The 15,313-nt window shown below is 42.1% G+C and overlaps 1 long non-coding RNA gene across 1 annotated transcript in view; it reads left to right on the top strand.

Annotated features, from left to right (window-relative positions):
- Positions 1 to 451: 451 nt before the first annotated feature.
- Positions 452 to 15,313, top strand: part of LOC143923946 (uncharacterized) — a 281,712-nt gene continuing 266,850 nt past the window's right edge. The window contains exon 1 of the long non-coding RNA XR_013261796.1: positions 452 to 606. This is a non-coding gene — a long non-coding RNA (uncharacterized LOC143923946). The remainder of the gene's footprint in view (positions 607 to 15,313) is intronic.

Here is a 15,313-nt window from a genome sequence, read left to right as displayed (position 1 = left end):
AAAAAAAAGTTTGTAATATTCCCGCAACTTGTGGCAAAATATAAAATATTCCATGGACTCAACATGCCTCTCAGTAAATAGCTTGGGGTGTCTACTTTCCAAAATGGGGTCATTTTGGGGGGTTTTGTGCTATTTTGGCATTTTATGGCCTTCGAAACTGTGATAGGTAGTGAGGAGTTAAATCAAAAATTTGCACCCTTAGAAATCCTGAAGGTGGTGATTGGTTTTCGGGGTGCCGTGCGCGACTAGACTCCCAAAAAGTCCCACACATGTGGTATCCCCATACTCGGGAGAAGTAGCGGAATATATTTTGGGGTGCAATTCCACATATAACCATGGCATGTGTGAGCAATATATCATTTAGTGACAACTTTTTGTAAAAAAATTTTTTTTTTCGCTCTTTTTCCATTTATATCGCAAAAAAAAAAAATCGCAGAGGCAATCAAATACCATCAAAAGAAAGCTCTATTTGTGGGAAGAAAAGGACGCAAATTTCGTTTGGGTGCAATATTGCATGACCGCGCAATTACCAGTTAAAGCAGCGCAGTGCGAAATTGCAAAAAGACCTCTGGTCCTTAAGGTGTTTATTGGTCCGGAGCTGAAGTGGTTAAAATTTGGCATGGAATTCTCCCTCAAGATTTATACCAAATATGGTGCCTGGTATTGGCGGGGATCCAAGTCGAATCCAGTGTGAACCCAGCCGCAATGTCAGCAATGCTTGTCGCTCATTGGGAAAGGAAAAAACTAATTTTTCATTTCCCGATGCGAGCCGGCTTGGTGCTGGCTCCCGCGACGGGGCTCGCAGGGTGTCAATCAAGATTGACACAATATCGCAGACACCTACTGTACCTCTACATTTTGAACTGTGAAGTATGCATGTTTAACACAAGAGGTGTTTTGTATAGACATATCTGAAATGAGGTATGTATCAATTCGATAATTATCGATAATCTAGATACCCGCTTGACAAGTCCTATATATCTTTCAAGATGGGATCTGTGTCAACCTTACATTCATTGTTACATATTTATTTTTAATGGCAGTTCCCCAAATAGGGGCATCTATTATTACAAAAGCCCAATGATGGTGTTAAGTGGTCTGTGTTATCGCATTCCCCATAGGAACCACTGGTGAATAGGGATTTCCCACCCTGCACAGCCAGGCACACCAATTTTCCACAGGCACACTTGAGTAAGGAAGGCAGCGCAGTAATTTTGTTTTGTATTTTTATTAGGGGTATTGAACTTGGATGGGGATGGGATTTTTATGGGATGCCCACTTGACTGGAACATCTCTTCGGGGACACTTCAACTATAGACAATTTCTGTGTACAGTCCTCTTTCTCCAGCACATCACTTGCTTGCAGCACAAAAATCACAGATCCAGCTGGCACAGTTAATTCATCTGACAAAGGCAACAGTCAGATAAAGCAAATGCCCTTTATAGGCAGGGACCACTGGCCACATTTGGTGTGTAGAAAAAGTCCCAGTGTCCAGCTACATTTCCTGTGGCTACTGATCCCAGCACCACCTCTTCAGGCACTGCCAGCCCACCTGGCTGCAGCTGCACCTTTCAATAGCCCTCCTGGCTTCTTCCCACAGTCCTTATAGAGCACCACACTCACCAGCCACTAGACTGTCTTCTCCCTGGAGATCCCATGGACACGCTCACTGGCTCCTGCTGTCCTCACTCTTGCTCCTGTGCCTCTGGACAGGAAACAGGACTCCCCCTTGTGTTTTCAGCGGATCCTTCCAGCACCCGAGCCCCAGGCCCAAAGTCATCCCCCCATACTAGGGGGCTACCCTCAACGGCCTCTAGGCAGCCTCCTCAGTACTCCATCTCCAGCTTCCACCCAAACTCCACACTGTCCCTGCTGGCCTGACCCCCAGTATTTAATTACTTCCCACCCGGCCAATGTATATATATACGGCCGGGTGGGTGCTCTCTCCTTCTGCCTGGACATTCCTGAATGTCATTCAGAAGGAGGGGATCGTGCGCGTGCACACGCAGAGGCGCGATCCCGATGCGCTCGTGTCACCTGGACAAGGGCGCATCTCGGATCGGCATGAGGGCTCTGTGATTGGCCCTACTGATCACATGATGGCCATGTCCAATCACAGCCGTCATGTGATGTAAACAAACAGCCAGTTGCTAGGCAATCTGCTCTCCTCTACTCACACGGAAGTTTTTCGCTGAGGAGAGGATCCCTGCAGCCGGCTGGTGAGCAGTGAGTATGAGCTGTTTTTTACAGCTTTTTACTCACTGATCACCAGTCTAGTGTAAAATGCAGTGTAAACACATATGTCCCCACACATGTCCCCAAAACACACATGTCCTCAAATAATAAAAACACATGTCCCCCACATATGTCCCACTGAAATCACGTCCCAATGATTATTTGCACACATATGTTTCTTGATCACCTGCACACATCTGTACATGATCATTTGCGTACATATGTCCGTGATCACACAAACCAATTATTATACACTTAACAAAAATTTTTTTACCAAAAACATGTAGCAGAATACATTTTGGCTTAAATTTATGCCAACATTCAATTTTATTGAGTTTCTTTTAAAATAGAAAGAAGAAAATATTGTTTTTTTTCCAAATTTCCGCAATTTTTTCGCTTATATCGCAAAAAAAAAAAAACTGAGTCATGAATAAATACCACCAAAATAAAGCTCTATTTGTGCAAACAAAAATAAAGATAAAAATTTCATTTGGGTACAGCGTAGCATGACAGCGCAGTTGTCATTGAAAGTGTGAAAGCTGAAAATTGGTCTGGGAAGGAAGGGGGCGAAAGTGCTAGTGGTTAAAAAGCGCCTTCCCCCTGCCAGCCCATTTGGCTGGGGATTGGTTGGGGGCCTTATCCATACTCCAGGCAGCACCTCATAACCTCCCTCCCACTCTTCTGGAAGCTTCTAGAAGGTTCTACAGGTAGGGGGAGGTACCAGAGGTGCTGTCTGACGAGTCACGCAGCTTCCCTGGATCACTCGCCCTGGCCCAGATACAAAACACAGGGCTGGCTGCCTAGAGAAAACAGCCTGTCCCCTTGGCTGGGAAAAATGGAAAAAAGGCTCCTGGACCCAAGGAACAAGGGCATCCCATAACAAAATAAAGGGAGACAACTTAGATGGGGCTATTCACAAATAAATGAGCATGCAAAAAAATAAACAGGAACTCTTTAAAGAAAAATACATATGTACACCACATATTAACAGTATTTACATCCTAGCTACAGGTCGGTGCAGCTAACTATGCACAGTATAAAGCAAACAGTAATAAGCTGAAGTATCTCCCCCTAGAGGGAAGACCTCTCAGCTCTCATCATGGACTCATGTTGAGTCATGATGAGCAGGGTGAACAGCTGTCCACAGCGATACCTGCAAAACAAAATTGCTTGGATATCATGCTGGTCCAATGGCTTGAGCCACTGACTAGAACCAGACCTGCAGAAAAGGTATTCTGATTTCACATGCATGCTGCCTATTAAAGCCAAGGAATCAGTACACCAGGCCATACACCTAGAATGTTTAGGAAGAAGGTCAGCAGTGGCAAGTATTTTTTTTTTTTTAAATCCTAAACCTACATTAACCTTTTAGGAGCTTATCAGAAATGAAGATATTGGAGAGGAAGGCAGTATCTCATTAAAACACTATGGACATCCTCTGGTAAGCCTTCTTCAGAATAAATTGACTGCAACAGACAGCACAGCGTAGCTGCAAATACATCAGCTGGCTCTTTTTTTACACTTGTACAAAACTGCTTTTCTACATATGTCTGAGAGTTGTTAGAAGCTCTTTTCCATAACATAGCTTGTAGATTTGCTGCTCCCACAGTAACTAAAGGAAGAACAACAGCTCCACCGTGCCAAAGAAAGCAAACTCCCAGCAGAAACCATATAACGCTTTATTGTCCACTGCATCCCACATACAATATACTTGGGCATATAATATTGTAACAGATCTTCTAATTTTTATAAAATAATATCTTAAAATGAATCTAAAGCAGAACTTTCTTAAATCTGCAATAGAATAGGGAAGGATATATTCAATCCTAACTTTTTTTTATTTATTTTTTGCTTCCCCACTGTAAAATTTCTAGTGCACTACCGAAAAAAATTTGTTTAGTTTAGTTTTCATTTCATTTTTTTCCGTTCATCAGAATATTCGTTACAATCGGCATTCGTTACTTGGGATCATTCATAACTTCTGATGCATTCGTGTTTGTTACGTTCCATTAATTTAGGTGCGGAATTTGTTAGTTTGGATAATTCGTAACTTCGGATGCATTCGTATTTGTTACGTTCCATGTGTTTAGATGCAGCATTCGTTACTGCGGATCATTCATAACTTCGGATGCATTCGTATTCATTACATTCCATTTGTTTAGATGCAGCATTTGTTACGTCGGATAATTTGTAACTTCAAATGCATTCGTATTTGTTACGTTCCATCCGTTTAGATGCAGCATTTGTAAGTACGGTAATTCGTAACTTCGGATGCATTCATATTCATTCCGTTCTGTTCGTTTAGATGCGGCATTTGTTACATCAGATAATTCATAACTTCGGATGCATTTATATTCATTACGTTCACTAACAATTAATTTAGCCAAATTTGAAAGAAAATTCTAATAAAAATGTAAATCTAATCTATCCCAAATTAGCTGCTGTGGCACAGAGACCTGAATAGAATAATTACTGACTTCAGTTATTTTACCTATAATTTAATAGTTTATAATAATAAATAATAATAATAATACAAATTATAATAATAGTTAATGTAGCAAGGTCTCTGGCCTCCTTCAGTCTAATGAGAACCTCCAGGGCCAGGGATAGCTGACATCCTTCTGTATATGGTGGGTTGTAAGGCATAGTGGGTGTAATGTAAGGTAGATTCATTGGGCGCCAGACACTTCATGAATGCAAAGAGATTTTTTATTTCTCTTGAACAGAACTTTGGGAGAGATTGTTAGATCCAGGACACCCTTAGGTAGTTGCAATGATAATTGGCAGACTCCGAGACTTCAACAGGAGGACATCCATGCAGGGAAAGGCATCCAGCAAGACGCCACATCTGCATGTGTAGGAATGCTGTCTCCTATGGCAACAGTTTTTAACAATTTCTCACACACGGTGTAACAGTTCATTCACTTCACTTCCACTACAATCACTTCTTGTAGTTCTTCAGCCTACTGAGTTCCCAGTCTCTCTCACTAGACTAAATGATTCACTGCCAACTGAATCCCGTGAGCTTCTCTAATCTTCACTGTAGTTTCTTCCTCAAGCATCACCCCCGTTTCTCTGCTGGGTCCCTAGATTGGCACACAAGATACTTCTCAGGCTTCACCCCACTGGCCTGCTCGGTCCCTGGCTTAACACACAAGGCTGCTCTGCAAGTGTTACCTCCGCTGGCTGTGTCCCTGGCTTGATACCCACTAAAGTTTCCTGATTCTTCACCCTTCCCGGTTGGTGAGAATTCTGCTCCAGTACTTGCTTCAGCTACTCATCGTGGTCCCTGGTAATTAGGTGGTTGGTCCCTTAGTAGTGACAGTTTCCCCTCTACCTCCGACCACGACAGGTTCTCCAGCTGACAGAACTGTCACTTTTGGTTGGATTGCAAGCCGCAATCCCAACCCTGCACTACTCTCTTGCTTCTGGATAGGCCCTCAGACAGCCTAGCAGCCAGATGTTCCCGGGATGGGCCCAAACTCCGACCTAACAGCCCGGGCAAAACGACACACGTCCACCCAGACAGTGGTCCAGGTGGCACAGAACACTGATCCCCCGACTACCAAGCAATTTAAGAAAACCCCTGCCCATTGCCTGGGATACCCCATTTACCCATAACCTGACCTTGCATTGCCCTGCTTGTATCTAATGCCACCGGGTACCTGGCTACCTAATGGGAAAAGAGAGAAGTGTAGCAATTACAGACTTAGAGTGAAATCAATTGATCCCTAACAATGGGCCAAGGTAACTATACTTGGCAGGTAAATTTAGGAGCAACCCTGCCTAAACACCAGGGTGCTACATTAATAATTTAATTATAATAGGAGATACGAAAAACTATCCGAATGTAATTGATTCATTAAACTCATATGTTGAAAAGAGTCTTTTGTTTATTTGGATGCTTCCGAATGAATGAATATGCCGAATTTTGAGAAAAAAACGAATTTGGAACGAAACAAATTGCACATAAGTAGGAGTTTCAGAATCTGTAATTGACCTGGTGACTAGTGATGAGCTAAGGTTGGGCCCAGCCTAGCTTGGACAATGTCATTGACCAAATACGACCATACTAGCCCGATGATGTAATCAGCATCCCTGATCCTTTGTTACATGTTTATTTCCTTTACGTGTGTTCCCCTTTTTTTGGAGACAAAGTTTTATGTGGGGAAAATTTTCCCATTTCCATATCTGGAATACAGATATAACCTTTTTAGAATATATCTAATACTAAAAACAATTTTTTGACTTTAGAAGAAGGAAACCCCATACTAGCCCGTTATGTGCCACTTACCTGCAAAGGAAGCCTGCGATGTCCCTGGTGTCCGCTCTGGGGGCTGCATCCATCTTTTCCCCTCTTCCTTTAGGGGCCGTGGACTCCGGCTCTGTGACTGGCCGGAGTTGCTAAACGTCACTCCCATGCATGCGTGCGGGAGCCAGCGGTCATGGCAAGGGCCCTTAAGAAAGGACACGGGCCCTTAAGAAAGGACGTGCGCCAATGACGTTGGCGCAAGTGTATATGGTAAATATCTCCTAAATCATGCAGGTTTAGGAAATATTTCCAGTACCTAAAGGTAAGCCTATAGGCTTACCTGTAGGAAAAAGTGGTGTATAAGGGTTTACAACCACTTTAAATAAGAGGTGCGGGAACTAAAAATGACTACTTCTCCATTAGGTTATTCTGCTTATTTAATACAAGCATTTATATAGCACCACACAGCACATATACATACTATTCACTCACATCAGTTCTCAAGGAGCTTACAGTCCAAGGTCTCTATTTTCCAAGTATACATACTAGAACCAATAAAATACCAGCATGCCTTTCAATTTGTGATTAAAAAAAGGACCCCATTGCTACAAGGCAGAGGTACTATCACTAAGCAACTGTGATACCCCGGTTGGTTTGCCTTCCCTTGTTCTCCTTTTCACACCTAATCAACATCCCAATGACATTTTTAAATAAAACCTTTTTGCATTCATAATATACTTTATTTTACATCCAATGACATAATCACTCTATGCCTCTCTTAGCAATGCAGATGGATCATCATTGGTGGGAGGGGCTGACAGGGTCCTGAAAACATCACAGCACCCTCCTTCTGTACCCATCCCAAGAGGCTTGAGCCCTGATGCAAGAAGTGGTTGGGCACTTGGGAGGAGTTATGCAAATATAAAAATGCGTTAATGGGTGAATGTCTGTCTGAAGGAGTGGGCATTTCTAAGTAGTCTGTATTTGCTTAAAAACACCCGAGATATCACCCACATCTGATGCTGAACCTCCATAGCTAAAAGAACTCAAATTAAATGAATGAAAGAGGTGGACCAGGGATAGGCAGGCTGGGGAGGAAAGTGCTAGATGATGATGATGGACATTCTCCAGCCAGCCAGGAATATGGGTGGCCCCATATGTGATTTGGTGCCGCTTCTAATGCACACTCTGAGAAGCCTACAGTGTGCAGTGAGTAAGCAATTTCAGTACAAGAGAGGAGCCTGTACGACTGTGCAAGACTGAGGGGTAGAGTTTAGCTTTAACGACTTTCCGACCGCTGCACGCCGATATACGTCGGCACAATGGCAGCGGTGGGCAAATGGGCGTACCTGTACGTCCCTTTTAAATGGCGGGGATAGCGGGCGTGCCCGTGCCCACCACGTACAGCGTGACTGTGCCCGCGGGACCTTCAGACTCGATGCCCACCGGTCTCACGGCGATCGTGTCAGGGAGCCGCAGAATGGAGAAGTGCCTATGTAAACAAGGCATTTCCCCGTTCTACTTTGTGACATGACAGCGATCACTGCTCTCGAGATCACTGCTCCCTGTCATTGAGAGCAGTGATCGCTGTCATGTGAGTTGAAGCCCATCCGCCCCACAGTTATAATCACTCCCTAGGACACATTTAACCCCTTCATCGCCCCCTACTGGTTAACCCCTTCCCTGCCAGTGTTGCTGTAAAAATTACAATGGTCCCAAAATAGTGTAAAAAATGTCTCATGTGTCCGCCATAATGTCGCAGTCCTGATAAAAATCGATCGCAGCCATTACTAATAAAAAAAAAATAATACTAAAAACGCCATAAAACTATCCCCTACTTTGTAAATTCTATAACTTTTGCGCAAACCAATCAAAATACACTTATTGCAATTTTTTTAAATCAAAAATATGTAGAATAATACATATCGGCCTAAACTTTTTTTATATATATTTTTTGTGGATATTTATTATAGCAAAAAGTAAAAAATTATTGTGTTTTTTTTTTCAAAATTGTCACTCATTTTTGTTTATAGCGCAAAAAAAAAAAAAAAAACACAGAGGTGATCAAATACCACCAAAAGAAAGTTCTATTTGTGGGAAAAAAAGGACATCTATTTTGTTTGGGTGCAATGACGCGCGACAACGCAATTGTCAATTAAATTGACGCAGTGCCAAATCGCAAAAAGTGCTCTGGTCAGGAAGGGGGTAAAATCTTACGGAACTGAAGCGGTTAATCAGTGATAGACACTACTGTATGTATATTCTAGGAGCAATTGAAATGGCTCTTAGCGTCTTTAAAGCTGAGCACTGGAGACAGGACACAAAGTGCATACAAATATATAGAAAAGGCTCAGGATCACTTCACATTTGTGAGATTTGGCGAACCCTGTGAATCCACTGTGGGTTCCCGAATCGCACCTGGCAGTTTACACTGCCATATGCGAACTGCTGGGAGTGCCAATACAAGGTTAATGACACCCTCAAATCAGCTTGCATATCGCACTGCAAACTGACGGTTCAGACATGAATCGGATCGCTTGGGGGCGATCCGATTCACCCATGCGATCCGATTCTGATGCAGACCAAAAAAAAGGGTCCTGTGCATGTTTGATCTGATATCAGCCACACTATCTGTCTGTATGGCTGAAATCGTATAGCACGGACATCGCATGTGATTTGCACTGCAGTGTGGTGCGAATCACATGCGATTATCAGACAAGTGTGAACCGGGACTCAACGTTTATCTAAACATGCTTTTTCAAAACTTTTTTAGCTTTCTTGTAATGGCTTTTTTTTTTTTTTTAAATCAAATAAGTTTTTATTGTAAAACACTTATGGTACAAACCAAACATAGGAGTAAAGTACAGTCTTACAGTAGCATTGGTTTTTACATCCAAAAGTATACAGGAAATATAAAAATACAAATAGGTTCGGTTTGAAGACTGTTGAGACATGGAAAATAACAATAAAACCAAAAGATAAAGAAGAAAGGAGGTAAGAAGAAGGAACCAAAAGTAAAAACAAAAGTAACGTTCTCCCATAGACCACTCCGCATCAGGAAACAGCCACATAGGTACCTTAAATATATTGTAATAGCTTTTAATTAGTGATCAACAAATAGTGGTCCCTTTTTCTCCACTGCCCACTGAGCGTGATATAAAAGAAATGCCTCGTGCTATAGCAGTGTCGCATACACTCAATCACGCCTGTTAGATGCACTTATGGGTATAGTCAATGGAGAATACAAAGAAGGGGAAGGCGCACTGACCTAGTGCATTACCATAAAACAGCTTTATTTAAAATTGAATCAAATAGCAAAATGGCTACTCACAAACGAGTATTGATCACAGGCAAAATCAATACAATAAATCCATCGCACCAAACGTTTGGCGACTCCAGACCAGATGTCCGAGGAATTTGATGAGTACCTCTACGGAAATGGCTAACGCGTTTCGGGAGTGACCCCCTTTCTTCAGAGCCAAAGAGGGCTATGGTCCATAGCCCTCTTTGGCTCTGAAGAAAGGGGGTCACTCCCGAAACGCGTTAGCCATTTCCGTAGAGGTACTCATCAAATTCCTCGGACATCTGGTCTGGAGTCGCCAAACGTTTGGTGCGATGGATTTATTGTATTGATTTTGCCTGTGATCAATACTCGTTTGTGAGTAGCCATTTTGCTATTTGATTCAATTTTAAATAAAGCTGTTTTATGGTAATGCACTAGGTCAGTGCGCCTTCCCCTTCTTTGTATTCTCTCTTTTTAGTATTTGAACACCCAATGTTCTAAAGGAGGGCTGCAAGACGTAGTGACTACACCATTTTCAAACTGTCTATATCACATCTAAAGACCAAGAAACCAGAGCACAGGAGAATTTGCTGTTTTTATAGTCAATGGAGACCAGTGAATCTTTACAATGGTGTAAGATAAAAATGACAGTCCAATTGCCTCTCTGACTGCCATATGAGCGCAAATCATTTGCTATGCTGATAATAATAATGTAATAATGTAAGAAAACTACAGCGCAAAACCGAATCAAGACTGCCACCTAGTGCTCACTTACAGGAAATAAAAGTATATATATTTTTTTAACTTTAAGGACCCTATTTCCTCTAGTCACTTTAATACCAGCATGTAACATCCCATTCTCATGCAGGTACGTTTTCAGTTTTCAGTGTTGTAATAGTTTTATCAGAACTATAATCATATCACATTTATATTCCTTTTTTGAGACCTAAATATAAAGGAAAAAATAAATTTTCTCTTACTTTCCATTTTCGAACATGTGAAAAAAAAAAATTCCAGGACATTACAAACACCCCCAAAATGACCCCTTTTTGAAAAGTGGACTCTGCGAGGTGATCTTATTTTTCGCCGTAGTTTTTAGAAATGAAGACACATGCCCGTATTGGGTTGGTTAAGGTTAGCCTTTAAAAGATACCCACTAAAGCCAAGTGCAATGTTTCCATTATTAGTGGAAGAAAGGTTTCTGGAGGATGAAACTGCATTGTGTGCAATGGCTAGATGTCACAGATAAACCCACACAATGCTGTGAGAAAGCCTTTAAATACTTTATTTTTCTGTGCTTTTACCTGCAATTTTTTTTAGCTTGATGACAAGGTTTTTTTAAAAAAAAAAAACCTTTGGAGAGGGGTCACAACAAATGTGTGACAGCAACCCTATAACAAATTCTTTAACTGACAACTATTCAATATAGGAGATTTTAAGAAAATGTATCATTTTTAAAAGGAGTAGAAAAAAGTTTTTTATTTTTATTTTTGTTACTAGTAATGGTGGTGATCTGCGATTTTTAGCGGGACTGTGACATTGCGATGGACAGACACCTAACTGACATTTTTGAAAATTTTTGGGGAACCAGTGACATTTGAGATTTGCCTTGTTTACACAGACAGATCCTTATTCTGTCACTGAGCAGTTGGCCAGCGAACATCGAATTATCCCCCCCCCCCCGCTGATTGGCTCCCCCGTTGGCCAGTGGGCACACCTCGTGCCCACAATCTACAGTTCCCAAGTCAACGAACAATGGCGGCGATTCGCGGGAATGAGACGACCTGCCGCAGTACACCAACAGCGGCTGGTTGGCAAGTAGTTAAAGTGGTATTAAAGGAAAAGTTGGGGTTTATAAAAAAAAATAATCTATACTGGCTTCCATGCTGCAGCATCGGTGTGATGCTGTCACTGTCCCATGTTGGCTCTAAGCCCAAGTGACCACATAACAAAAATCACTCAGTTCCCAGTCTGCTCGGAGCAGAGAGACTGTCAGTTTTACTACTCTCCGCACTGATCCTCCCTCATTTACTGAGCATCAGGCAGGATAGGGCGTGGGTGTAGTTGGCTCTGCCTCTCAACTAGAGGTTGAGAAATTGAGTCATTTATCAATCAAGCAGCTAGGTGCATCCTGACAATATTGTCAGTACCCTTCCAAAGCCTGGAGCAGCTCTGTCACATCAGCGGACAGCAATGGCCAATTCCCAGCTGACTCTGGGTCATACGAGAGTGAAAGTAACTGTACTCCTGTGACCCACAAAAGAAGTATGGCCAAAACCGGCTTTAGCTATACTTCTCTTTTAGCATTCTAAATGTAGAATTAACATTCATGACGCGGCAAATTATGAAATCTCAAAATGCAGCGCACAATTCTCTTCTTCTTTAATGGGATAATAATGAAGCTGCTTTGCTGGTGATACTGATGGAGTTATTACAAACACATTTTCAAAGGATTTTTTTTTTCTAGTGATTTCAAGAATAATATTATTACCACAACACCATTATCCTGTAGTTTTTAAGATCAAAGATACAACAATGTTGATGTCCCTTGTCAATTTTACATTATATTTTTTAAAATGTAACTGTCTACTCCCAAACTGTCATTTGAAGTAAAACACATAGCCAAGTATTATTCTACACAATTTTTTTATTGTGCATTAAAAAAAGGAAACAAATAAAATTAGACATGCTATCTGCCAATAGAAAATAACCAAAAAGTGCATTCTATGCATCCAAAAATATAGAAAATATAACAAATCAAACCATTATTCAACCAAAAAAATAATGTAAAAGCAATAACTCCAAGGTCAATAATAAATAACACGTTATCGCCTCCGATTCCACAACATGAAAAGCCCAAAATCAAAAGCGCAAAATGAAAAAATGCGAAAAGAAAAGTGCGAACTGAAAAGCGCAAAATGAAAAATGCAAATCAACACTCAAACTTCTACTAACATGAAATTAGCTGAAGGAGTTCAAAGGGTGGCCCTAAAGAGATGAAAACTACATAGTATGTCTAGTGCGTCACTACGTTCGTAATCGTTGGCCAAAATTGTGTGGTCGTGTGTATGCAAGACAAGTTTGGGTCAACGCCCTTTGGACAAAATTCCACGGTTTTGTTGGCAAACAATCTGATCGTGTGTACGAGGCTTTACACTAAGTGATGGGCTGCAAAGGTTTTTTAATACATTGCCTATTTACAATTTTGTATATAACGTATTTTCACAATTTTCCAAGTGCTTGCTTTATTTACTCAACACAGGTTTCTGCATTGTTACACCGATACCTTTGCCCCCCACCCTTTTTTCCTCCACCAATTCCCCACTAGTGATGGCCGAACGGTTCGCCCGGCGGTCGTTTCGCGGCAAATTTCAGCTGTTCGCGGTCCGCCCGATCGGCGGACTCTTACCGCCGTTCGCCCGGCGGACTTCCGTGTTTTCTGTGTAAAAGAACTTTGACCTATGATGACACATCCATCATGGGGTACAGGACAGCCAATTGAGACATTACAGCACATGGACACTTGGACATTCCCCCTAACTTATAAATAGACCCGATCCGGCGGCCATTTTACATTCTTTCTTCTGTCACTATAGGGAGAGGTTGCTGTGTGGAGCAGGGAGAGATTGCAGTGACCCAAATCGCTAGCTATTTGGTACACAAAAGTTCTTTTCAGGACTGGTATAGGTGTTAGGTGAAGTTCAGGATATAGGTTTGAGGCAGTGCTGTGCTAGTGATTGTTGCAGCAGCCTGAGTGTCTTTTGTCAGTGTAGAGAAAGGGACAGGACGGTGTGTACTGCAGGGACAGTCAGTTTAGTCATTAGCTGTTACTATTAGGTCCACAAAAGTGCTATTCCAGTTATTGTTCCAGCAGCCTCTGTTTTGTCAGTTTATATAGGGACAGGCAGGAAGCTGTGTGTGAGGCAGTGAGGGTCAGTTTAATCAGTAGCTGTTACTATATTAGGTCCACAAAGGTTCTTTTCAGGACTGGTATCAGTGGTATGGTAATAGGCTTGTACACGTATAATATTCTTTCTTCCAAATATAGAAAGAATATTACACTTGACTGCTGCCCTTCTGCTGCAGTCTGCTAATCAGTCACAACCTACTTGTTCCACAAAGGTCCTTATAAGAACTGGTAACCTGGTGTAGGGTGCTACAGTACATAGGGTTGAGTGAGGTACAGTCTGCTATTCTATAAGGACTGGTATAGGTCCACAATACATAGGGTTGAGGTGCACTACTGCTCAGAGGCGGCTCTAGACTTTCTGAGGCCTTAGGCAAAACTTAGACATGAGGCCCCACTCACGCCCATAATGGGAAAAATATTATAAAAATTATAAAAATTAACTGTATGAATGCATATATTAACTTAAATCCTATGAACTATGAATTCACAGTTTCTATAAATGTCTCTAGCCAATTATTCTTTAATCACATATCATTAAACATAGGGTGGGTATATATGTTACACGCACACAGATATAGATCAAATTGTGCAGCTGCCTAGCTGCCTGATGAGTTTACTTCCTCTTTCATTCCCTGCAAAGGCAAAGCATAATGGACTACTATGCATCGCATAGTAGCCCATTATGTGTCACTTACCTCACACAGGAGCCAGCGAAGTTGCCGCTGTCCCCTGTAGTCCGCCGCATCCATCTTGTTGGTGGGGTCTCGCAGCTCCGCCGCTGTCATTCGGCGAAGCCGCGATGACGTCACTCCTGCGCATGCGCACGGGAGCCGACACGCGCGGCAGCTCCGTCGCTGAGAATGCCGCGCTCAGTGCGCCTGCGCGCCGCTGTCTACGGCGCATGCGCCGTAGACAGCGGTGCCCGTTTTCGGGCAAATATCTCCTAAACCATATAGGTTTAAGAGATATTGCTTGGACCTACAGGTAAGCCTTAATCTAGGCTTACCTGTAGGTCAAAGTGGTTTGTAAGGGTTTACAACCACTTTAAGTATGTTTTTATTCATTTTAGTTTTGAAAAGCTCCTCTCAGCTGATGCAACAGTAACTGGAATTGTTAAGATGACTCTTAATGCAACATAAATGTTTGGATAAACGTCAGTTAAATTGTTATCAATGAGGTATTTCAAGGAGCCGGACATATCCAATTTTGGAGGTACAGTACGCATACACATTCGTAGCTCTTCATACAATTCCAGACCTCTTATGTCAGAATCAGAAGAATTGGGTAAAGTAAGTAGGGCTTCAAGTTCTTTGCAGTTTTCTAATAGATCTTTCTCAGATTTTATGCATAAAGAGGAGATATCATATAAAAAACCAAAATTGCTGACATAGCTTTTTAAACCTTCAAAGCGAGGCTCAGCACTAGCACGAATCTTGTCGACAATAACATTGAAATATTCTGCTCTAAACCTGTCTGCAGGGTTAACAACTGCTTCATCTGGACACTCATAATCAAACATTCTTTTGGTCCTGGGTATCCTGTAGGGATGAGCCGAACACCCCCCGGTTCGGTTCGCACCAGAACTTGCGAACGACCCCCACGTTCGGTACGAACGTTAGAACCCCATTGAAG

The sequence above is a fragment of the Lithobates pipiens genome, unplaced genomic scaffold (genome assembly GCF_037356315.1).
Source record: "Lithobates pipiens isolate NorthernLeopardFrog02 unplaced genomic scaffold, aLitPip1_a1.2 Scaffold_22, whole genome shotgun sequence".
NCBI lineage: Eukaryota > Metazoa > Chordata > Amphibia > Anura > Ranidae > Lithobates > Lithobates pipiens.
Note: the sequence above shows the minus strand (reverse complement) of the source record. Positions and strands in the feature narration are given on the sequence as shown.